We start from the raw sequence: 26,715 nt of genomic DNA, 5'->3' as shown, positions 1-26,715 counted from the left end.
CCCTCCAACGAGGTGGTGGTGGGGGGGGTGTTGGAGACTTGGTTCCCTCGCCTCAGGCAGGTGGTGCGGAGAAGCAGTGGTCCGCGGGAACCCCGGGGAAGCCCCAGTGCTCTTCTGTGCTCCCTCTTAGGTACTCTGAAGTCGGCACCCAGGGGGGCCAGCTCTGAAACCGGCATCTCTTCTTCCTCACTGCCTCCCGCTCCAAGTGGGCTGTTTCTCGCACCTACTTAACGCGGGTCGCAACATCTGGGTGCTGGGAAGGGAGGTCAGCGGCTTATGACTCAACTTTGGAACGGCCGAGGTGTGTGTGTGCGCGCGCGCGCGCGTGGTCCGGGGAGGAGAAATAGGGTGTGTGCGCGCGTGGCCCCGGGTCAGAAGTAGGGTGCGCGCGACGGTTGTGGTGGGTGGATGGGCGGGTGGGCACCCGGCATGGGCGGGGAAACAACGAAGAATCCATCTTCTCACCATGAAAGGAGTTAGTTGGCAGCGCCCAGGCTGTGGGCTGCGCTCGGTAGGGCAGCCCCAGGCAGAAAAAAGGAGCCGGGACAGCAACCTCTCCCGGCGCAGGTGGCAGAGCCCTGCGGCTGCGGAGAGGTGGCGCGCGGTCCCCCAGGGCAGGGGTAGTGAGGGGGGAGGGCTGCCTGTCTAACCGCGGAGGCCTTTCTCCTCCTCCGGGGAACTTCTCCGCCTGGTGAGAATGGTTAGACTGAGCTTCGTGTCTTGGCCGTGTTACGTTCGTGTTTAAATACCTTCACCACGAATCCTTGGAAAGGCTGATGCAGAGTGAGACTGGGATTTAAAAGTCTTTCGAGTAAAGGAATTAACCCGAACCCTGGTCAACTCTTGGAAAAGCCTAATTGCTCTACCTTTTTACTTTGAATTACACTATAATTTCTTCTGTGATGGGAACAGTTTTTTTGACTACTCGTTATTCCCTTCTTTCTATTCTACTTCCTGAAGTAAGAACTGAAAACTAAAAAAAGTGATTGTAAAACTTTATGGCATAATTATAACTGCTTCACCATTTTTTTTTTTTTTAACCATGAAGTGAGATTGTGTGAGCCTTCACAATTTCGGTTCCTAAGAAAACCTCTTTCCAGGGATTGTATACGTGCATTTTAACATATTGCATCTCCTCACAGGGTAGGTAAATAACTTGATTCTTCTTATGATAAAGCAGGCACTCATGCCTTAAATATTATTTCATGAATGAACAAACCTAAGAATTTATCTGGTTCTCCAGTTATTCTCAAATGACACAGTAACAAATAAGTAATAGGAGAAACAAAAGAGGGCATTCCGGATTTCAACTAATTACAGGACATATTAGAATTGTATTTACATATTTTGCGTAAGGCACCATGTGGATATATTGATACAACATCATTCTGTTGTTTGTATTGTTTCCTCATGAATATCAGGGATTCAGAAAGAAAAACACACATTTGTTAGCCAATATAAAATAATTGATGGCGATTTGTCAGTTTCTCGGAGTCTTAATCATCACTATAACCACTCCTGTTGTCTGTACTTCCCATGAGTAGTAAGCTCTAGGATTGTGTCAGCACTGAAAACAAATCAACACTAGAAAAAGGAAACTGCACCTTCTACCCCCCAGTCTTCCCTGACTACATTGTATCACTATTACCCTGTCATGTGGTTGTCAGTCACAATATGAAGACGAAGTGGGAAGTTCCACTTATAATCAATCACTTTCTGCTAATAAAATTTTTTTTCCAGTTCTCTTTCCACTTGAAGTTCCTAAAATGGAGAACAATTAGGATTAGTACTTGTCAACTTTTCACGATGAAGAGTATATTAAATATAAAAATTGAGGCACACTGTTGAGAGAATTAATATTACAGGTTTTAGCGTGTTGTTGATAAACTGGGCTTGTTATCAATAGAGCTGTTTTTCTTACTAGTCCTTTACATTTTCTTTCCACAGTAGCTTTAGGAAAATGAAAATAAGAATCCAGAATACAAGACTGAAAAAATGTAGGTTTACCTGTAACTTCTTTTGGTGCATGATTCTTAAAACTTAAGTTTAGCCTTCAGAAGTAGAAGTTGAAGATTTGGGAAACAAATAATTATTTTATGTTCTTAACTTGAAAAGCTGAAACAGTGTAGTTCAGTTTCCCTCACACTCTGCCAGGAATCTACATTGAACAAGGAAATGAAGAATCGCCATGATTATGTGGACAATTCTTGTCGTTGTTTGTATATTTTAATGAAAAGATTTTTTTTTCTAAGCATTGTTTGCTATCCTCCCTTGCAGTTGCTGCCTCAGTCCCTATTTCTCTGCACTGGAAGCCCCTAGTTCAGTTCTTTAGAACTGTCATTAAATCCTCTCTGAAGGTTTGCACTAGTCTAAGAATGGCCTGACTGATCAGTTTGATTGCTCTCTGCTAGCTAATTACTGGACTACTCTTTTAAGTAAATACCATAAGCGGGGAACTCGTTTAAAACCACAGTCTGCTTGCAGGGTACCAACCACGTTGCCTTTGACTAGGTTGAATCTTCCTTGGGTCAAAGGAATGGGTAACAAAGGGGCTAATTCCTGGAGGGAAGGTAGCAGGATGAATCAGATCTAGCCTGGACCCCCTACTAAGCCGAAGTTGGCCACATCTTAGAGCGTTTCTAAAGCGCTAACATTCATGTAGCAAAGCCTGTGCAAACTGTGTTTGCTCTCTGTCATTCTGGACAGGCCATACGGATATTCAAAACCGTGAAAAAGGCATCTGTCTGGTACAAATAACACAGTGCCTTTGGATACATCTGCCTTCTACACCCTCACCCAGTTGGTTCAGTAAATTAGAAGCATGATGTTAACCTGACCTTGGGCATGAAAAGAGGTCCACGGTTGTGGTTGTGGTCCTAAGAACTGCCCTCCCGTTTTAGTGGTGCATTTCAAATATGCACCTAATTATTTTCATTTTGTAAGCATAAATTTTGTGCTGAGTCTAGTGCTTGGAGCTGTTACACGTGTCAGTACTGTGATTAACTCCCCAGCGTCTTCATGTGGGGATAAATTACTGCTGTGGAGGCTGGTGGCCACCAAGTGACGGTTTCAGGCTGCCTTCTTCTCCGACAGTTACACTCGTCAACGGCATGGCTTTCTACCCTTTTATTCTTCCCCTCTTTTTTCTCCAAACAAATATTTCCGCTGCACTCCCATTGTGAACTGGACTAATGGACAAAGAAAGGACATTACTTACTTAGTGTTGCTCATTTTTGAAGATACAGGTGGAGAGATAAAGCCTTACGAGTCCAGGCGTCTCTTCTACAGGAAGATGGACATTCTGATTATATTTTAGTTTCTTCTCACACCCCCGGAATCGCTGTATTTTTTAGCACTTCAGAAAATAACACAGAGACTCCCTGGTTTAATCATCAACACCAGCATCATCTGTAGCTTGTTGGCTGCTTTCCACAGAGCTTTCACAATTGCACTCGCATGTGTTCTTATTAGCAACCCCTGAGGATGTTAGGTAGGTGTGATGGAGACTCGTGTTTCATCAAATGCTGTTTCCATTTCTGCTTTAACACATAGCTGGATGGTGTTTCCCAGACTTCTTGTGGTCAGGTAAAGCCCGTGTGACTGTATTCTGGCCAGTGGAAAACGGGAGGATGTGATATGTGCCACTTCCAAGCCTGGTGCCTAAAAGACCCTGATCCTCTGTGCTCTCTGTCTTCCCTTTTCTGCCAACAAGATGCAAGGCCCTGGTGTATGGCAGAACCACTAGATAGAAGTTGACTGGGTCCCTGAATGCCTGCATGGAGTAGGGACCTCATTCCAATCCCAGTGACCGTCACTGGACAATGAAGTGCAAGAGAAATAATCCACTGAGATTTGAGGGGCTGATTGTTTGGGCAGTTAACTTATACTGACTAATACAATATAATTGGAATCATCTGTCTTCAGTAATGAGCTTGTGGGCACAGAAAAACCATGTGACTTGCTCAAAGGCACAAAAATTAGTGAGGCCAGCTGAAATTTATCCAGTGCTTAGTCAGTGAGGCACTGTGCTGAATGATTTATGCATATGTCATATAATGCTCACAAGAAACCTATGAGGAGGGTACTACACTTAGTAGGCCCAGTTTACAGGTGAGCAAATTGATATTTGGTTAAGGAATGTGGAAGAGGACATAGTCATTTCTTTTTTAAAGTGTTTTTTTTTAAATTTATTGATTTATTGATTTATTTTTTATTTTTGGCTGTGTTGGGTCTTCGTTTCTGTGCGAGGGCTTTCTCTAGTTGCGGCAAGAGGGGGCCACTCTTCATTGTGGTGCGCGGGCCTCTCACTTTCGCGGTCTCTCTTGTTGCAGAGCACAGGCTCCAGACGTGCAGGCTCAGTCGTTGTGGCTCACGGGCCTAGTTGCTCCGCGGCATGTGGGATCTTCCCAGACCAGGGCTCGAACCCATGTTCCCTGCATTGGCAGGCAGATTCTCAACCACTGCGCCACCAGGGAAGCCCTCATTTCTTAAAAGACTACACAGCATCTGGGGATGGTGGTGTGAAGGGTCCCACAGTGTAAGTGGCTGCTGGTTGAGGCATCCTTACCATCTTGGTCAAGAGTGACCTTGGCTGAGTTTGCTGCTGCCAGCCTTCCTGTTGACTCCTTGTGTGATTGATTGTTTTCCAATAAATTATTTTCCTGCCTAAATTGACCATACTCAGTTTCTGTTGCTTGCGAATAATAACCCCACATAGCACAGAGAGATTGAGTAAATTACAGATCACAGTATTGATAAATGGCAGAGCAAAGATTTTAATCTAGGTCTGTCTGATCCCCAAACCTCTATCCCTAACCTCTATATTTCTTAGCGCAAACTGGAACTCCAGCCATATGACTCTATGTCTTCTTTTTTTTCCCCTCAATATCATTGGCCTTGGGATAAAGAAAATCTGGATTCAAGGTCATAGGAGGTAAGTTAAGTTGCCTATGCCTTAGCAAAAAGGAATTTTTACTAAGTTGGGTCCTTTGCAGTTTAAGTAATATAGTAATCCATATAAACAAAATATCTGGCACATGTTAAAAACAGTAGTTATTATTATTACATACAGTTATGTTTCCCAGGTTTATTTCTAATGATTATATGATTAGTTGTTGTGCATAAAATGTTTAGAGGGCATAATAATAAGTTGAGTATATATTACTTTGATAGAACTTATTTTTGCCTGGGCCTAGCCCCAAATATCCAAAGACTGGTTGTGTATATAATCACAAAAAGAGAATTAAGGTACTTTTTCAGATAATTTAGGCAATCTCCCTCCCTTCCCTTGATGAAAAGGAAAGAATTACTTTCAAAGAGATGATTTCTGTTGCCTACTTATATTGATATAAAGGTATACCTAATATTGACTGTAATCACAGTCTAGCTATTGAGGTGATATTAGTGAATTTTACCCAGACACAGAATTCATCTGGTATTCTTCCAAAATGTTTCCAATTTTTAAATTTTGAGATGTTTATAAGAAGAATTGAAGCACATTTATTTGGGAGAAATGAATGCAAACCCGCCTGGAAGCAGGGAGCCAATGTGGGGACCTTGCAGAGGGAAGGAGGACCAGGAGGGGAACATTTCCAGTCAAAAATGGAAAGAAAAAGAACAAGCATCTTTGTGAGGAAAGATGTGTTGAGGAAAGAAGCTGTTCTTCGACAGGCATAAGGACTCAGCTTGTCCTACCAGATACTATCTATAGCTATGGGGTCCCTTGACCTGGCATCAGCTTATCCAGGGTACCACTGGGACCCTGTCCTGCAGAAACTGCTAGTGCCCTAGCACAATGCGTGGTACATCCAGAGTAGAGTGAGTGTTCAGAACTTACCCTCTTGACCTTTGTCATCCATACACATTCCACTTTGCATCTGGTCTCACAGCAGTCTCTTCACTCTCAATACCTATATGCATATAGATACGCATCCAACCTAAAGAGACATATACACAAGTTGCTGCCCTCATCCCACCAATGAACACATCCTCAGACACAGATCTCTCCAGTTGACCCAGAACATGGAAAAACATGATGTTTTCATTCTTCCATGAGCAAGGTACTTTACCTGGTGTACTCATTGTGCTTGAATTGACCAGCCACAGACATTTCTTCCTTTCAATCTGCCATTCATTCATCCATTCAACAGGTACTTGTGTAAAAGGCTGGGATAACCTCTGAGTGCATCCTTTGAACAAAATAAACAGTTCCTGCCCTCACGCAGCTTAACTGTGTAATGGAGAAAGCTTACTGTCCAGAAAGGAAAACAGACATTCAAATAAGCACACACACTTAGATATTTACAACTTGGGATCAATGCTATGAAAGACAAGAAAGGACAGCCTTCATTTAGATTTAAAGCAGGAATGGCCATTCTGAAGAGGTTGTATTTTCTAACCAGGGTATTGTTTGTTTCCCTCCAAATTGGCTCTCTAGTTAACAGGTTATCTTTCATTCCAAGTACAGGAAGCTTTAAGCATATTCTGGCTCAGAGCTTCACATCCACTCTGATGCCTCAGAGAAGACAGGTGCACATCCTACAGGCCAATATCTAGAACAGAGAAGGTTTCTGAGAATTCAGAGAACAGATCTTGAAGAAATTAGGAGCTGAATAACCCGAGTGAGGTGCATTGAAGTCAAGGAAATCATCAAAGTTTGAAAAGAGGAAGCTATGACCGGAGAGAATCTGCCACTTGACTGTGAACTCCTGAAACAGAGGTTCAAAGCTCTTAACTGGGGAGGGCGAGGTGGGAGGAGAAATGAAGCAGGATTGCTTTCTGAGGATAATACCAACTTCACCGTCTGTTGAAATTCAAGCCAAAATTAGTCTCAGGCCTGGCCTGCTCCTTGCATTTCAGGTTAGTAAGTATTGGTCACAAAGGAAACTAAAAGTATAATTAAAACTTTGCTGTAGTTTAAGAAGGCCTAAAAGTATGAAAGTCAAAGTCAATGAATAAGGCTGTTTGTTTTATAGGAAAACAAAAAGCTACAGTGCTTGATCGAACAAGAAATGAGATTTGATTGTATAAACAGCAATTTTAAAAATAAATTTATTTTTTTACTTATTTTTGGCTGCGTTGGGTCTTCGTTGCTGTGCGCAGGCTTTCTCTAGTTGCGGCGAGTTGGGGCTACTCTTCGTTGTGGTGCGTGGGCTTCTCATTGTGGTGACTTGTCTTGTGGAGCACGGGCTCTAGGTGCGCGGGCTTCAGTAGTTGTGGCACTCAGGCTCAGTAGTTGTGGCTCGCGGGCTCTAGAGCACAGGCTCAGTAGTTGTGGCACACTGGCTTAGTTGCTCCACAGCATGTGGGATCTTCCCGGACCAGGGCTCGAACCCGTTTCCTCTGCATTGGCAGGCAGATTCTTAACCCCTGCACCACCAGGCAAGCCCAGCAGCAATTTTTTAATATGACTTTCTGATGTCAAGTTGTTTTGTGTATTTTCCTATGAAATAATAGATTATATATTAAAAGAACTATAAAATTTGCCTAAGACATTTCTGCAGTAAGATTCATTCATTTAATGTAACAGAAGAAAAGCAAGTACATTTTTGAAAATTGAAGTATAGTTGACATACAATTTTATGTTAGTTTCAGGTATACAACAGTGATTTGACATTTGCATACATTATGAAGTGATGACAGAGCTATTAACCATCTGTCACCATACAGAGTTATTACAATATTATTGACCATATTCCTTATGCTGTATATTACATCCTGTGGCTTATTTATTTTCTAACTGGAGGGTTGTGTTTCTTAATCCTCTTCACATATTTCTCCCCACCATTCCCCTCCCCTCTGGCAACCATCCATTTGTTCTCTCTCTCTGAGTCTATGTTTGTTTTGTTTGTTTGTTTGTTTTGCTTTTTAGGTTCCACATATAAACGAGATCATACTTTGTCTTTCTATTTCTTTCTTTATGATTTATTTCATTTGGCGTAATACCCTCTAGATCCATTTTTATTGTCACAAATGGCAATATTTCATTTTTGTTATTGCTGAGTAATATTCCATTTTGTGTGTGTGTGTGTGTATATATATACATATATATATCGTACATCTTTTATCTGTTCATCTATCGATGGACACTTAAGTTGAAAAAGCAAGTACATTTTGAAGATATTGAATGTGAGGACTGAGAATTGAATATGAATTCTTTTTCTCTCAATCACGAATTAGTGTAAAAGTGTCAGTTGCTAAGAAGTAAAAATTTTGTGAAATTTTACTAGCTGAAAGAACAACATACACTTCTCAAAACTGTCCTGTTGTGTTAATGATTTGTCTTCATCTCTGATCCTATTACACTAATGCTGCAGGGATTTGAAAAGATCCGCTGACAGTCTAAATTGTCTGAAGTGTAATTCACTCTAAACTATATATGTTGAATTTAAGCTTTGATAGCAGTCACTTCTTACTGAGTGTTCTACCTATGGATTAAATTTTTTTTTTTATAGCCAAACAAACTGTAAGAAGAAAAAGTATTATTTAGTTTTGTTTTCCTTTTCCTGGCTTGCATCTCATTTAAAATTTTGTTTTCCAAATTGAACATTAAAAAAAAATGCCACAAAGGAATAGAAATAAAATATATCTTCCTCTTGAGAAAGAGGCCATCCTCTAGGTGAGGTTTTTTTTTTTTTTTTTTTTTTTTGTTCTTATTAGGCATCAGTTTTATACACATCAGTGTATACATGTCAATCCCAATCGCCCAATTCAGCACACCACCATCCCCACCCCACCGCAGTTTTCCCCCCTTGGTGTCCATATGTCCATTCTCTACATCTGTGTCTCAACTTCTGCCCTGTAAACTGGCTCATCTGTACCATTTTTCTAGGTTCCACATACATGCATTAATATACGGTATTTGTTTTTCTCTTTCTGACTTACTTCACTCTGTATGACAGTCTCTAGATCCATCCACGTCTCAACAAATGACTCAATTTCGTTCCTTTTTATGGCTGAGTAATATTCCATTGTATATATGTACCACATCTTCTTTATCCATTCGTCTGTTGATGGGCATTTAGGTTGCTTCCATGACCTGGCTATTGTAAATAGTGCTGCAATCAACATTCGGGTGCATGTGTCTTTTTGAATTACGGTTTTCTCTGGGTATATGCCCAGTAGTGGGATTGCTGGGTCATATGGTAATTCTATTTTTAGTTTTTTAAGGAACCTCCATATTGTTCTCCATAGTGGCTGTATCAATTTACATTCCCACCAACAGTGCAAGAGGGTTCCTTTTTCTCCACACCCTCTCCAGCATTTGTTGTTTGTAGATTTTCTGATGATGCCCATTCTAACAGGAGTGAGGTGATACCTCATTGTAGTTTTGATTTGCATTTCTCTAATAATTAGTGATGTTGAGCATCTTTTCATGTGCTTCGTGGCCGTCTGTATGTCTTCTTTGGAGAAATGTCTATTTAGGTCTTCTGCCCATTTTTGGATTGGGATGTTTGTTTCTTTGATACTGAGCTGAATGAGCTGTTTATATATTTTGGAGATTAATCCTTTGTCCGTTGATTCATTTGCAAATATTTTCTCCCATTCTGAGGGTTGTCTTTTGGTCTTGTTTATGGTTTCCTTTGCTGTGCAAAAGCTTTGAAGTTTCATTAGGTCCCACTTGTTTATTTTTGTTTTTATTTCCATTACTCTAGGAGGTGGATCAAAAAAGATCTTGCTGTGATGTATGTCATAGAGTGTTCTGCCTGTTTTCCTCTAAGAGTTTTATAGTGTCCAGTCTTATATTTAGGTCTCTAATCCATTTTGAGTTTATTTTTGTGTATGGTGTTAGGGAGTATTCTAATTTCATTCTTTTACATGTAGCTGTCCAGTTTTCCCAGCACCACTTATTGAAGAGACTGTCTTTTCTCCATTGTATATCTTTGCCTCCTTTGTCATAGATTAGTTGACCATAGGTGCGTGGGTTAATCTCTGGGCTTTCTTTTTTTTTTTTTTTTTTTTCCACACACACACACTGTATTTTATTTTTACAAGAGATAAATAGACTGACACCAAGCATTGTACATGGATGACCACAACAAAAGCAACAATGATTGCAATTACCAAACATGAAACACACTCATACTATGTCATAATATTGACATTCAGTCCAGTAATCCTCCACTGTAACAGCTCCTTTACTTTGCAGTGAAAATTGATTTGTATATTCTTTGCCTCTGAGTCCTTGTGGGATTTTTTTTTTAATTCAGACAGAAAGTCACAAAAATTATACTCATCCTCATCAGTTCACTCAGTCCCATGTAATTAATTTTTTTTTCATCTTGATCTTTTGTTAGCACTTTTATGAGTTCATCAGTTTTTCATTAGAGTTCTGAAAATGCTTATTCATTCAGTTCAGCAGTACAGTCAGTTACCAGAAACCTGTACTTGTCAGAGTCTTTTCCATGAATTTCTTGAAGATGAAACCCTTTTATAGGAACATACTTGCAAAATCATCAGAGTACACCCAGAACTGTCTGTAAATGACAGAAGACTTAAAAATGACCATGGTTAAAGATTTGATGAAAGTTCATAATAATGCAGTTGACAAGAAAATTAGTTATTTCTGAGATATACATTTTAAAGTAATAACTAGGATTATTACTTATAACCTTATACCAGAACATATAAGATTTTTAGAAGTTTCCTGTAATGTCTGAAACATTTATATTAACATATTTCCATACATATTTCCATACAAATACAAATATAAGATTTTTAGAAATTTCATGTAATGTCTGAAACATTTATATTAACATATTTCCATACATATTTCCATACAAATACAAATATAACATTTTTAGAAATTTCATGTAATGTCTGAAACATTTATATTAACATATTTCCATACAAATAACCCAATGAAAGTTTAGTATTAGTTGTTTTGTTTGTTTTTTTATACTGCAGGTTCTTATTAGGCATCAGTTTTATACACATCAGTGTATACATGTCAATCCCAATCGCCCAATTCAGCACACCACCATCCCCACCTCACCGCAGTTTTCCCCCCTTGGTGTCCATATGTCCATTCTCTACATCTGTGTCTCAACTTCTGCCCTGCAAACTGGCTCATCTGTACCATTTTTCTAGGTTCCACATACATGCATTAATATACGATATTTGTTTTTCTCTTTCTGACTTACTTCACTCTGTATGACAGTCTCTAGATCCATCCACGTCTCAACAAATGACTCAATTTCGTTCCTTTTTATGGCTGAGTAATATTCCATTGTATATATGTACCACAACTTCTTTATCCATTCGTCTGTTGATGGGCATTTAGGTTGCTTCCATGACCTGGCTATTGTAAATAGTGCTGCAATGAACATTCGGGTGCATGTGTCCTTTTGAATTACGGTTTTCTCTGGGTATATGCCCAGTAGTGGGATTGCTGGGTCATATGGTAATTCTATTTTTAGTTTTTTAAGGAACCTCCATATTGTTCTCCATAGTGGCTGTATCAATTTACATTCCCACCAACAGTGCAAGAGGGTTCCCTTTTCTCCACACCCTCTCCAGCATTTGTTGTTTGTAGATTTTCTGATGATGCCCATTCTAACAGGAGTGAGGTGATACCTCATTGTAGTTTTGATTTGCATTTCTCTAATAATTAGTGATGTTGAGCATCTTTTCATGTGCTTCGTGGCCGTCTGTATGTCTTCTTTGGAGAAATGTCTATTTAGGTCTTCTGCCCATTTTTGGATTGGGGTGTTTGTTTCTTTGATATTGAGCTGAATGAGCTGTTTATATATTTTGGAGATTAATCCTTTGTCAGTTGATTCATTTGCAAATATTTTCTCCCATTCTGAGGGTTGTCTTTTTGTCTTGTTTATGGTTTCCTTTGCTGTGCAAAAGCTTTGAAGTTTCATTAGGTCCCACTTGTTTATTTTTGTTTTTATTTCCATTACTCTAGGAGGTGGATCAAAAAAGATCTTGCTGTGATTTATGTCAAAGAGTGTTCTTCCTATGTTTTCCTCTAAGAGTTTTATAGTGTCCAGTCTTATATTTAGGTCTCTAATCCATTTTGAGTTTATTTTTGTGTATGGTGTTAGGGAGTATTCTAATTTCATTCTTTTACATGTAGCTGTCCAGTTTTCCCAGCACCACTTATTGAAGAGACTGTCTTTTCTCCATTGTATATCTTTGCCTCCTTTGTCATAGATTAGTTGACCATAGGTGCGTGGGTTAATCTCTGGGCTTCCTATCTTGTTCCATTGATCTATGTTTCTGTTTTTGTGCCAGTACCATATTGTCTTGATTACTGTAGCTTTGTAGTATAGTCTGAAGTCAGGGAGTCTGATTCCTCCAGCTCCATTTTTTTGCCTCAAGACTGCTTTGGCTATTCGGGGTCTTTTGTGTCTCCATACAAATTTTAAGATGATTTGTTCTAGCTCTGTAAAAAATGCCATTGGTAATTTGATAGGGATTGCATTGAATCTGTAGATTGCTTTGGGTAGTATACTCATTTTCACAATGTTGATTCTTCCAATCCAAGAACATGGTATATCTCTCCATCTCTTGGTATCATCTTTAATTTCTTTCATCAGTGTCTTATAGTTTTCTGCATACAGGTCTTTTGTCTCCCTAGGTAGGTTTATTCCTAGGTATTTTATTCTTTTTGTTGCAATGGTAAATGGGAGTGTTTCCATAATTTCTCTTTCAGATTTTTCATCATTAGTGTATAGGAATGCAAGAGATTTCTGTGCATTAATTTTGTAACCTGCAACTTTACCATATTCATTAATTAGCTCTAGCAGTTTTCTGGTGGCAGTTTTAGGATTCTCTATGTATAGTATCATGTCATCCGCAAACAGTGACAGTTTTACTTCTTCTTTTCCAATTTGTATTCCTTTTATTTCTTTTTCTTCTCTGATTGCCGTGGCTAGGACTTCCAGAACTATGTTGAATAATAGTGGTGAGAGTGGACATCCTTGTCTCGTTCCTGATCTTAGAGGAAATGCTTTCAGTTTTTCACCATTGAGAATGATGTTTGCTGTGGGTTTGTCATATATGGCCTTTATTATGTTGAGGTAGGTTCCCTCTATGCCCACTTTCTGGAGAGTTTTTATCATAAATGGGTGTTGAATTTTGTCAAAAGCTTTTTCTGCATCTATTGAGATGATCATATGGTTTTTCTTCTTCAATTTGTTAATATGGTGTATCACATTGATTGATTTGCGTATATTGAAGAATCCTTGCATCCCTGGGATAAATCCCACTTGATCGTGGTGTATGATCCTTTTAATGTGTTGTTGGATTCTGTTTGCTAGTATTTTGTTGAGGATTTTTGCATCTATATTCATCAGTGTTATTGGTGTGTAATTTTCTTTTTTTGTAGTGTCTTTGTCTGGTTTTGGTATCAGGGTGATGGTGGCCTCATAGAATGAGTTTGGGAGAGTTCCTTCCTCTGCAATTTTTTGGAAGAGTTTGAGAAGGATGGGTGTTAGCTCTTCTCTAAATGTTTGATAGAATTCACCTGTGAAGCCATCTGGTCCTGGACTTTTGTTTGTTGGAAGATTTTTAATCACAGTTTCAATTTCATTACTTGTGATTGGTCTGTTGATATTTTCTGTTTCTTCCTGATTCAGTCTTGGAAGGTTATACCTTTCTAAGAATTTGTCCATTTCTTCCAGGTTGTCCATTTTATTGGCATAAAGTTGCTTGTAGTAGTCTCTTAGGATGTTTTGTATTTCTGCGGTGTCTGTTGTAACTTCTCCTTTTTCATTTCTGATTTTCTTGATTTGAGTCCTCTCCCTCTTTTTCTTGATGAGTCTGGCTAATGGCTTATCAATTTTGTTTATCTTCTCAAAGAACCAACTTTTAGTTTTATTGATCTTTGCTATTGTTTTCTTTGTTTCTATTTCATTTATTTCTGCTCTGATCTTTATGATTTCTTTCCTTCTGCTAACTTTGGGTTTTGTTTGTTCTTCTTTCTCTAGTTTCTTTAGGTGTAAGGTTAGATTGTTTACTTGAGATTTTTCTTGTTTCTTTAGGTAGGCCTGTATAGCTATAAACTTCCCTCTTAGAACCGCTTTTGCTGCATCCCATAGGTTTTGGGTCGTCGTGTTTTCATTGTCATTTGTCTCTAGGTATTTTTTTATTTCCTGTTTGATTTCTTCAGTGATCTCTTGGTTATTTAGTAACGTATTGTTTAGCCTCCATGTGTTTGTCTTTTTTACGTTTTTTTCCCTGTAATTCATTTCTAATCTCATAGCGTTGTGGTCAGAAAAGATGCTTGATATGATTTCAATTTTCTTAAATTTACTGAGGCTTGATTTGTGACCCAAGATGTGATCTATCCTGGAGAATGTTCCGTGCGCACTTGAGAAGAACGTGTAATCTGCCGTTTTTGGATGGAATGTCCTATATATATCAATTAAATCTATCTGGTCTATTGTGTCATTTAAAGCTTCTGTTTCCTTATTTATTTTCATTTTGGATGATCTGTCCATTGGTGTAAGTGAGGTGTTAAAGTCCCCCACTATTATTGTGTTACTGTCGATTTCCTCTTTCATAGCTGTTAGCAGTTGCCTTATGTATTGAGGTGCTCCTATGTTGGGTGCATATATATTTATAATTGTTATATCTTCTTCTTGGATTGATCCCTGGATCATTATGTACTGTCCTTCCTTGTCTCTTGTAACAGTCTTTATTTTAAAGTCTATTTTATCTGATATGAGTATAGCTACTCCAGCTTTCTTTTGATTTCCATTTGCATGGAATATCTTTTTTCATCCCCTCACTTTCAGTCTGTATGTGTCCCTAGGTCTGAAGTGGGTCTCTTGTAGACAGCATACATATGGGTCTTGTTTTTGTATCCATTCAGCCAGTCTATGTCTTTTGGTTGGGGCATTTAATCCATTCACGTTTAAGGTAATTATCGATATGTATGTTCCTATGACCATTTTCTTAATTGTTTTGGGTTTGTTTTTGTAGGTCCTTTTCTTCTCTTGTGTTTCCCACTTAGAGAAGTTCCTTTAGCATTTGTTGTAGAGCTGGTTTGGTGGTGCTGAATTCTCTTAGCTTTTGCTTGTCTGTAAAGCTTTTGATTTCTCCATCAAATCTAAATGAGATCCTTGCTGGGTAGAGTAATCTTGGTTGTAGGTTCTTCCCTTTCATCACTTTAAGTATATCATGCCACTCCCTTCTGGCTTGCAGAGTTTCTGCTGAGAAATCAGCTGTTAACCTTATGGGAGTTCCCTTGTATGTTATTTGTCGTTTTTCCCTTGCTGCTTTCAGTAATTTTTCTTTGTCTTTAATTTTTGCCACTTTGATAACTATGTGTCTCGGCGTGTTTCTCCTTGGGTTTATTCTGTATGGGACTCTCTGCGCTTCCTGGACTTGGGTGGCTATTTCCTTTCCCATGTTAGGGAAGTTTTCGACTATAATCTCTTCAAATATTTTCTCTGGTCCTTTCTCTCTCTCTTCTCCTTCTGGGACCCCTATAATGCGAATGTTGTTGCGTTTAATGTTGTCCCAGAGGTCTCTTAGGCTGTCTTCATTTCTTTTCATTCTTTTTTCTTTAGTCTGTTCCGCAGCAGTGAATTCCACCATTCTGTCTTCCAGGTCACTTATCCGTTCTTCTGCCTCAGTTATTCTGCTATTGATTCCTTCTAGTGTAGTTTTCATTTCAGTTATTGTATTGGTCATCTCTGTTTGTTTGTTCTTTAATTCTTCTAGGTCTTTGTTAATCATTTCTTGCATCTTCTCAATCTTTGCCTCCATTCTTATTCCGAGGTCCTGGATCATCTTCACTATCATTATTCTGAATTCTTTTTCTGGAAGGTTGCCTATCTCCACTTCATTTAGTTGCTTTTCTGGGGTTTTTTCTTGTTCCTTCATCTGGTACATAGCCCTCTGCCTTTTCATCTTCTCTGTCTTTCTGTAACTCTCTAGGTGAGGTTTTCCCTGGACTCACATAATTTTGGAGATCTTGTTTACAGACTCCTTTAGGTTCTTATATGTTGCACAGTCACTTGGACTTGAAGGTGTGGCGCTAGAAATGCCCATTTTATGAAGTGTTCATAAGTCCTTGATTGTCAAAGAAAGTACAAAGGTCTCTCTTTTTGGCCCAGATGACATACCAGTCAGCTTTAAACCCCAAATCAAATCTTTTAACCCTTGCCAAGGACTGGCCTTGAGAAAGATTAAAAAACACATTTAAAAAAATTCAGTACATTCTATTTTTTAAAGATTTTCCCTGGCAGTTTTTTTTTTTTTAACATCTTTATTGGAGTATAATTGATGTACAACGTTGTGTTAGTTTCTGCTGTATAACAAAGTGAATCAGCTATATGTATACATATATCCCCATATCCCCTCCCTCTTGCGTCTCCCTCCCACCCTCCCTATCCCACCCCTCTAGGTGGTCACAAAGCACTGAGCTGCTCTCCCTGTGCCATGCAGCTGCTTCCCACTAGCCATCTGTTTTACATTTGGTTGTGTATATATGTCAATGCTACTCTCTCACTTCGTCCCAGCTTACCCTTCCCCCTTCCCGTGTCCGCAAGTCCATTCTCTATGTCTGTGTCTTTATTCCTGTCCTGTCCCTAGGTTCATCAGAACCTTTTTTTTTTTTTAGATTCCATAAATATGTGTTAGCATATGGTATTTGTTTTTCTCTTTCTGACTTACTTCACTCTGTATGACAGACTCTATGTCCACCCACCTACAAATAGTTCAAATTCGTTTCTTTTTATGGCTGAATAATATTCCTTGTATATATGTGCCACATCTTCTTTATCCATTCATCTGTCAGTGGACACTTAGATTGCTTCCATGTCCTGGCTATTGTAAATAGTGCTGCAATGAACATTGGGGTGCATGTCTCTTTTTGAATTATGGTTTTCTCAGGGTATATGCCCAGTAGTAGGATTGCTGGGTCATATGGTAGTTCTATTTTTAGTTTTTTAAGGAACCTCCATACTGTTCTCCATAGTGGCTGTATCAATTTACATTCCCACCAACAGTGCAAGACAGTTCCCTTTTCTCCACACCCTCTCCAGCACTTACAGTTTGTAGATTTTTTGATGATGGCCATTCTGACCAGCGTGAGGTGATACCTCATTGTAGTTTTGATTTGCATTTCTCTAATGATTAGTGACGTTGAGCATCCTTTCATGTGTTTGTTGGCAATCTGTATATCTCCTTTGGAGAAATGTCTGTTTAGGTCTTCTGCCCATTTTTGGAATGGGTTGTTTGTTTTTTTGATACTGAGCTGCATGAGCTGCTTATATATTTTGGAGATTAATCCTTTGTCAGTTGCTTCATTTGCAAATATTTTCTCCCATTCTGAGGGTTGTCTTTTCATCTTATCTATGGTTACCTTTGCTGTGCAAAAGCTTTTAAGTTTCATTAGGTCCCATTTGTTTATATTTGTTTCTATTTCCCTTTCTCTAGGAGGTGGGTCAAATAGGATGTTGCTGTGATTTATGTCATAGAGTGTTCTGCCTGTTTTCCTCTAAAGGTTTTACAGTGTCTGGTCTTACATTTAGGTCTTTAATCCATTTTGAGTTTATTTTTGTGTATGGTGTTAGGGAGGGTTCTAATTTCATTCTTTTACGTGTAGCTGTCCAGTTTTCCCAGCACCACTTATTGAAGAGACTGTCTTTTCTCCATTGTATATTCTTGCCTCCTTTCTCAAAGGTAAGGTGACCATATGTACATGGGTTTATCTCAGGGCTTTCTATCCTGTTCCATTGATCTATATTTCTGTTTTTGTGCCATTACCATACTGTCTTGATTACTGTAGCTTTGTAATATAGTCTGAAGTCCAGGAGCCTGATTCCTCCAGCTCCATTTTTCTTTCTCAAGATTGCTTTGGCTATTCGGGGTCTTTTGTGCTTCCATACAAATTGTGAAATTTATTGTTCTAGATCTGTGAAAAATGCTGTTGGTAGTTTGATAAGGATTGCATTGAATCTGTAGCTTGCTTTGGTTAGTATAGTCATTTTCACAATGTTGATTCTTCCAATCCAGGAACATGGTATATCTCTCCATCTGTTTGTATCATCTTTAATTTCTTTCATCAGTGTCTTATAGTTTTCTGCATACAGGTCTTTTGTCTCCTTAGGTAGGTTTATTCCTAGGTATTTTATTCTTTTTGTTGCAGTGGTAAATGGGAGTGTTTCCTTAATTTATCTTTCAGATTTTTCATCATTAGTGTATAGGAATGCGAGAGATTTCTGTGCATTAATTTTGTATCCTTGTACTTTACCAAATTCATTGATTAGCTCTAGTAGTTTTCTGGTAGCATCTTTAGGATTCTCTATGTATAGTATCATGTCATCTGCAAACAGTGACAGTTTTACTTCTTCTTTTCCAATATGGATTCCTTTTATTTCTTTTTCTTCTCTGATTGCTGTGGCTAAATCTTCCAAAACTATCTAGAATAATAGTGGTGAGAGTGGGCAACCTTGTCTTTTTCCTGATCTTAGAGGAATTGGTTTCAGTTTTTCACCACTGAGAACAATGTTGGTTGTGGGTTTATCATATATGAACTTTATTATGTTGAGGTAGGTTCCCTCTATGCCTACTTTCTGGAGAGTTTTTATCATAAATGGGTGTTGAATTTTGTCAAAAGCTTTTTCTGCATCTCTTGAGATGATCATATGTTTTTTCTTCTTCAGTTTTTTAATATGGTTTATCACATTGATTGATTTGTGTATATTGAAGAATCCTTGCATTCCTAGGATAAACCCCACTTGATCGTGGTGTTTGATCCTTTTAATGTGCTGTTGGATTCTGTTTGCTAGTATTTTGTTGAGGATTTTTACATGTATGTTCATCAGTGATATTGGCCTGTAGTTTTCTTTTTTTTGACATCTGTGGTTTTGGTATCAGGGTGATAGTGGCCTCGTAGAATGAGTTTGGGAGTGTTCCTTCCTCTGCAATTTTTTGGAAGCGTTTGAGAAGGGTAAGTGTTAGCTCTTCTCTAAATGGTTGATAGAAATCACCTGTGAATCCATCTGATCCTGGGCTTTTGTTTGCTGGAAGATTTTTAATCACAGTTTCAATTTAAGTGCTTGTGATTGGTCTGTTTATATTTTCTATTTCTTCCTGGTGCAGTCTCGGAAGGTCATGCTTTTCTAAGAATTTGTCCATTTCTTCCAGGTTGTCCATTTTTTTGGCATATAGTTGCTTGTAGTAATCTCTCATGATCCTTTGTATTTCTGCAGTGTCAGTTGTTACTTCTCCTTTTTCATTTCCCATTCTGTTGATTTGAGTCTTCTCCCTTTTCTTCTTGATGAGTCTGGCTAATGGTTTATCAATTTTGTTTATCTTCTCAAAGGACCAGATTTTACTTTTATTGATCTTTGCTATTGTTTCCTTCATTTCTTTTTCATTTATTTCTGATCTGATCTTTATGATTTCTTTCCTTCTGCTAACTTTGAGGTTTTTTTGTTCTTCTTTCTCTAATTGCTTTAGGTGTAAGGTTAGGTTGTTTATTTGAGATTTTTCTTGTTTCTTGAGGTAAGATTGTATTGCTATAAATTTCCCTCTTAGAACTGCTTTTGCTGCATCCCATAGGTTTTGGGTTGCTGTGTTTTCATTGTCATTTGTTTCTAGGTATTTTTTGATTTCCTCTTTGATTTCCTCAGTAATCTCTTGGTTATTTAGTAGTGTATTGTTTAGTCTCCATGTGTTTGTAATTTTTACAGATTTTTTTCCTGTAATTGATATCTAGTCTCATAGCTTTGTGGTCGGAAAAGATACTTGATACGATTTCAATCTTCTTAAATTTACCAAGGCTTGATTTATGACCCAAGATATGATCTACCCTGAAGAATGTTCCATGAGCACTTGAAAAGATAGTGTATTCTGTTGTTTTTGGATGGAATGTCCTGTAAATATCAGTTAAATCCGTCTTGTCTAATGTGTCGTTTAAAGCTTGTGTTTCCTTATTTATTTTCATTTTGGATGATCTTTCTATTGGTGAAAGTGGGGTGTTAAAGTCCCCTACTATGATTGTGTTACTGTCGATTTCCCCTTTTATGGCTATTAGCATTTGCCTTATGTACTGAAGTGCTTGTATGTTGGGTGCATAAGTATTTACCCTTGATATAAATTGTTATATCTTCCGCTTGGATTGATCCCTTGATCATTATATAGTGTCCTTCTTTGTCTCTTGTAATAGTCTTTATTTTAAAGACTATCTTGTCTGATATGAGAATTGCTACTCCAGCTTTCTATTGATTTCCATTTGCATGGAATATCTCTTTCCATCCCCTCACTTTCAGTCTGTATGTGTCCCTAGGTCTGAAATGGGTCTGTTGTAGACAGCATTTGTATGTGTCTTGTTTTGGTATCCATTCAGCCAGTCTGTGTCTTTTTGTTGGAGCATTTAATCCATTTACATTTAAAGTAATTGTTGATATGTATGTTCCTATTACCATTTTCTTAATTGTTTTGGGTTTGTTATTGTCTGTCTTTTCCTTGTCTTGTATTTCCTGCCTAGAGAAGTTCCTTTAGCATTTGTTTTAAAGCTCTTTTTTTGGTGCTGAATTCTCTTAACTTCTGATTGTCTGTAAAGGTTTTAATTTCTCCATCGAATCGGAATGAGATACTTGCTGGGTAGAGTAATCTTGGTTGTAGGTTTTTCCCTTTCATCACTCTAAATATGTCCTGCCATTCCCTTCTGGCTTTCAGAGTTTCTACTGAAAGATCAGCTGTTAATCTTATGGGGATCCCCTTGTATGTTATTTGTTGCTTTTCCCTTGCTGCCTTTAATATTTTTTCTTTGTATTTAATTTTTGATAGTTTGTTAATATGTATCTTGGTGTGTTCTCCTTGGATTTGTCCTGTATGGGACTCTCTTTGCTTCCTGGACTTGATTGACTATTTCCTTTCCCATGTTAGGGAAGTTTTCAACTATAATCTCTTCAAATATTTTCTCAGACCCTTTTTTTTTCTCTTCTTCTTCTGGGGCACGTATAATTTGAATGTTGGTGTGTTTAATGTTGTCCCAGAGGTCTTTGAGACTGTCCTCAAGTCTTTTCATTCTTTTTTCTTTATTCTGCTCTGTGGTAGTTATTTCCACTATTTAATCTTCCAGGTCATTTATCCGGTCTTCTGCCTCAGTTATTCTGCTATTGATTCCTTCTAGAATATTTTTAATTTCATTTATTGTGTTCATCATTGTTTGCTCTTTAGTTCTTCTAGATCCTTGTTAAACGTTTCTTGTATTGTTTCCATTCTATTTCCAAGATTTTGGATCATCTTTAATATTATTAGTCTGAATTCTTTTTCAGGTAGACTGCCTATTTCCTCTTTATTTGTTTGGTCTGTTGGGTTTTTACCTTGCTTCTTCATCTGCTGCATATTTCTCTATCTTCTCATTTTGTTTAACTTACTGTTTTTGGGGTCTCCTTTTCTCAGGCTGCAGGTTTGTAGTTCCCATTGTTTTTTGTGTCTTCCCCCAGTGTGTGAGGTTGGTTCAGTGGGTAGTGTAGGCTTTCTGGTGGAGGGGACTGGTGCCTGTGTTCTGGTGGTTGGGGCTGGATCTTGTCTTTCTAGTGGGCAGGGCCGCGTCCGGCAGTGTGTTTTAGGGTGTCTGTGAACTTTTAGGATGATTTTAGGCAGCCTCTCTGCTAATGGGTGGGGTTGTGTTCCTGTCTTGTTAGCTGTTTGGCATAAGGTGTCCAGCACTGGAGCTTGCTGGCTGTTGGGTGGAGCTGGGTCTTAGCGTTGAGACGGAGATCTCTGGGAAAGCTCTCGCTGATTGATATTACATGGTGCCAGGAGGTGTCTGGTGGTCCAGTGTTCTGAACTCGGCTCTCCCACCTCAGAGGCTCAGGCCTGACACCAAGCTGGAGCACCAAGACCCTGTCAGCCACACAGCCAGGTACGTGGGGATTTTCTTGCCTTTTGGGAAGTCTGAGGTCTTCTGCCAGCGTTCAGTAGGTGTTCTGTAGGAGTTTTTCCAGATGTAGATGTATGTTTGATGTATCTGTGGGGAAGAAGGTGATCTCTACGTGTTACTCCTCCGGCATCTTGAAGGTCCCCCTGCAATAGGAGACTCCACTAAAGACGGCAACCTCTGCAAGAGCTAGAGATGCAGAGGCGTTTTTTTCAAAGGGTTTGCAGCTTGCCTTTTTATTTTTCTTTTTCTTTGTGCTTCATCTAGTTTCACTTGTCCACAGGGTGCTTCATGCAGAGGCCTCATACCCGGCACTTTGGATCAGAGTGCCTAGTGAGAAATAGCTGTGCTGACACCTCAGCTCGCGGGCTGGACTGTGTGCCTCCATTGCTGTTTTTAAAGGGTTACTTTTATCTCTTTGGATATTGACAAAATGTGCTTTTGCAGTTGACATTTTTTCCTGTATTTTTCTGAGATGAGATTTGTGCAGGAGGGTTGGAGGATTGGGTCTGCTGTTTTACAGATCTGCCCAAGCATTCACTTTTACAGAAAGATGCCTGAGATCTCTGCTGCTTTATAAAAGCTCTATTTATTAGGAAGTGTTCAGTTCTGTCCAGGTGATCCCTACATTGCTCTGTAGTGATTAGTGGGACACTTTTTTTTTTTTTTTTAGGAGTTTGAGGAAATCATTTGTCTTGCAAAGCCAGTATCAATCCTGTGATCCCTGAACTAATGTGTTAATTGTAGTGGCATTTTAAGCTTGGGTAAATGCTAATGTCTTTTTCCCCACTTCCATCCATAATAATGATAAAAGCTTTCCTATAATTCAAATTAAGGCCCTGTCTTGGGAGCTTCCTTCTTATACGACTTCTCTCTGCTCTGCAAAACTGCCTCCCACCCTTCTTAGGATAGCTGTCCCTGAGCCCTGAATCAACAAACCCAGGAATCCAGAAGGCCACTGTTCTAAAAGGATGGACAGAGCAATGCCAAGCAGAGCTTCCCTTCTTCTCTTTCCCCCTTTCTTTCCACTTCTCAGTAAATCAACAACCTCAATAACTAACATTTAGTAAGCACTAACCATGGTGCCAGGCAATGTGCAAAGTGCTTTTAGTGAATTATTTTCCCTATGCTACAAATAAGGACACTGAGAGAAGTTATGTAATTTTTCCAAGGTCCCAGAGCTCACAAGTGCTGTGGCAGAGAGTGTGTGCTGCTGACCACTGAATTACAGCATCTCCTCCTCCCCAGCGCTGATCAGGGGCCCACTCCTTAACACTTCACCCCATCCCTTAAAGCACAAAAGGACAAAGCCGCCACATTTCAATAAAGGATAAAGGTAAAACTTCTCTGAGCAATAATGGTGTACTTAGTTTAGCTACCCACCACCCATCTCTGGGTGCCCAGGAAGCGGGTACAAAAAGCAGGAAGTACAAAATTCTTCACAGTATTTCTGATTGGAGCTTATAGGCACTTATTTTAATTTTCTATTTTATGTGGAGTAGTTTACCACTTCTGCACCTACCAAGGGTATCTATAATAGCTTCTGTGAAGTTTAAATGATCAAATACTTCCTTATACTCTGTCTTATTCTGTTCACAAGCACCCAACCAAAGTCAGTTTTCCTGCTTAAGCTGAACGTATGCATGGATAAAGTGGAGAGTAGAGTGAATAACATGAAAAAAACATCGATGGAGTATAAACTATGTGCCAGGGATTATGCTAAACCCTTTGTATTTATCTTAGATAAGCCTATGGTAAACCAACAAGGGAGGTGGCATTATTGCCCCTGCTGCCCTATTGGGATGTAAAGTCAGTCAGAAAATCTGCAGTCCTTTGGTACATCTCTTTTAAGGGAGATGGGGTAAGAATGGGCATAGGCAAGAAAGATTAGCATAAACTCAGATGCAAATGGAGGTAATGGGAGATACATCACCTACCCCTTTTTGTCTTTCTATTCTCATTATAGATGTTGCTAATCCACAGCACCATTCCTTCCTTCAAGGGCTCACCACCATCTACTAGTGACGGCACAAGAGATTTTGCCATGCTTGACCTAGCATATACTGTGTGTAGAATTGATTCCAAGAGACCCTAATGCAAGGTGGTTTTGTAAACTTTGAAGGTATATTGATGAGGTCCTCCTTGCCTAGGTGATTATGGAAGGGCTCTGAAGATCTTTCATCAGGGTTTTTTGCTTTGGAGGGCGAACTTTTTGCAAACAGAATATGAAAGGGATGTAGCAGGAGAGAGATCATGATCATTAAATACGTAACTAGAAAAAAATCTCACCTAGGATAGAGGGTCCTGCAAGGCATATTCACCTACAAAAAAAGTACCTCAAGAATGTCTGGAATGTATCTAACATTATCATACATGCCTTTCTGCAAAATACCGACATTTGCAATTCAGAGAGCAGCAGGACACAAACTGAAGAGGCAGGAACAGATTGTATCTGGGTCCAACTGTGACATTTAAGTTTTCAACTCTATGAACCAGCTAAATCTTCCAATACTTTAAATAGAATTTTGGGAGCCAAGTAGGGAGTAAATGATTTTAAAAAATAGATGAATTGCAATACTTAAAACCTAACTTTATTTAGTAGATACTTTGTGATGTTAAACATACACGAAAATGAATATTTGGACAATTGAAGCATTTGAAACCTATGGCATAGAAGTTTGCTATAATAACACAGCCCTTTGGGGAATATTTCCCTAAAGGATCAAACAATTATTCATTATCTCTATTTTACCTTTTGTTCTTGATGCTTGTGTATTTTAATAATTCTCACTCATATAAGGTAGGAGACACATTTTAAATTATATTTATGCAAGTTGAACTCTTGTTTATCTCCCTTACTGAAAGAGTGAAACACTATTTCTTTATTATGAATGCAGTGCAGTGCACAATTGACTCTAGAACCAGAGAGAGGAGAAAACTCCATCTTTAGTCTGTTTGTAGCTGCCTTAAATATTTGAGAGAATTCAGCTTATTCAGGATGATTCTGTTGCAATGCATTAGCGTTTAATGTGGACACTCGCAAGAACTGACTCATTTTTCTGAATGTTTTCCTGGCCTCCAGTGTTTGGTGAGGAACCTCAGAAGAACACAACTTTCTAGTTAATAAATATTTTTGAATGAGAACATAAAAAGCATTCTACAGAATAAAAATTTACTTGATAACTTGATAACCTCTGTAAGGTGTAGAGGAAGAATATATTGAGATTTTGGTCGTTGGGAAAAAAGTAAGTATTTAAGAGTAATATACTCAACATGGTCTGTGACTTGGTGTATGGTTGGATGAAGGACTATCTTGTTCTTAACACATTAGCATTCTTCCTTACTAATGGACTGCTTAATTTCATTAACAGGACTACTGAAGATAAGGTATTGCAGCATTTTCTTTGTCTTGAGTCCTAGTTCTTAATTTTATTTGAAAATGCAACAAAAGAAATATTTGTACACTTTGGCTTTAAAGCACTAGTTTAGTAGCTATGGGATGTTTTCCCCATGATAACAAAAATACTTAAAAATGCCTAAAGATGAAAAATACTTTTTAGTTTTTTATATCAAAGCATTTGAAAAGGGGAAGGGTGGGAAAGAGAGAAAGGAAGAAGGAAGGGAGGGAAGGACCAGGAGAGAGAGAGAGAAAAAAAAAAATGCCTAGGTGGTAAATCTGTTACACGTTTTCCCATGGTCAAACCCACAGACCAGTGTGATGTTATGGACCTGTCACTCTTGAAGTTCCACTTAGAAGTCCCCAAGGCAACAAAAACAAGCCTTCATAAAAAGCTTGTGTGTCATCAACTACAATCAATAATGTAGGAGATTTAGATGACTTATTAGAAGTGATATATACGTTTTTATTTATTTATTTATTTATGGCTGTGTTGGGTCTTCGTTTCTGTGCGAGGGCTTTCTCTAGTTGTGGCAAGTGGGGGCCACTCTTCATCGCGGTGCGCGGGCCTCTCACTGTCGCGGCCTCTCGTTGTGGAGCACAGGCTCCAGACGCGCGGGCTCAGTAGTTGTGGCTCACGGGCCTAGTTGCTCCGCGGCATGTGGGATCCTCCCAGACCAGGGCTCGAACCCGTGTCCCCTGCATTGGCAGGCAGATTCTCAACCACTGCGCCACCAGGGAAGCCCGATATATACGTTTTTAGAATGCCAATATTATTACACGGTTTCATTATAAACAAGGTGAGTTACCTTTACCCAAGAGCCTGACCTTTTGAAAATGACAGGAGGAAATATCGATTTTCTACCCATTCTTTTTTCCAACCATAAAAATATGCTAAGTGTTCTAATAGGGATACAGGGTAAATTATTATATACAGTATCTATTTTTGTAATTTATGGGCTCAAAAAGAAAAACTGTTGCCTTTTGAAAATTAATACAGCTTAGAACATGTTTTCAATACTGATTCTGCCTAGAAAGAAGGATTTCATGGTCAGATAAATTTTGGAAATATTGTACTATGTTACCTCCTTAGGCCCTGAGGTGTCTAACCATTAAAAAAATTCAAAGCTCTTTAACTTCATTTCAGTTAGCATCCCCTAGGTTTATTGATCATGCACTCTTTCCTCACTAACACCTATTAACATGATAAAGATTAGAATTCCTTGGAACACATGTGGGAGATCTTTCCAAATATGGCAAAGGATGGTTTACTTTTCTGAGGAATAGTTCAGAGACAAACATTGTAATTTCAGTAGATACATATTTATTTTGATGTGTTAGGAAAAAATGCACATCTCATTCATGACTGAATGGATATTGTTGCTTAGAATGAAGCTAAGTTAATGTATGAGAAAGGAGTATATTCAAAGAAAATATAAAGTGAATAATAGTAGAGATAATA

At 38.7% G+C, this 26,715-nt stretch overlaps 1 long non-coding RNA gene across 1 annotated transcript; it reads left to right on the top strand.

Moving 5' to 3' along the window:
• The first annotated feature begins 36 nt into the window (after positions 1-36).
• On the top strand, positions 37-25,460 carry LOC103021030 (uncharacterized). Its single transcript, XR_451946.2, has 4 exons — positions 37-301; positions 22,140-22,259; positions 23,029-23,192; positions 23,823-25,460. It is a non-coding gene; the product is annotated as an uncharacterized LOC103021030 (long non-coding RNA).
• Positions 25,461-26,715: the final 1,255 nt, after the last annotated feature.

The sequence above is a fragment of the Balaenoptera acutorostrata genome, chromosome 2 (assembly GCF_949987535.1).
Source record: "Balaenoptera acutorostrata chromosome 2, mBalAcu1.1, whole genome shotgun sequence".
NCBI classification, from domain to species: domain Eukaryota; kingdom Metazoa; phylum Chordata; class Mammalia; order Artiodactyla; family Balaenopteridae; genus Balaenoptera; species Balaenoptera acutorostrata.
Note: the sequence above shows the minus strand (reverse complement) of the source record. Positions and strands in the feature narration are given on the sequence as shown.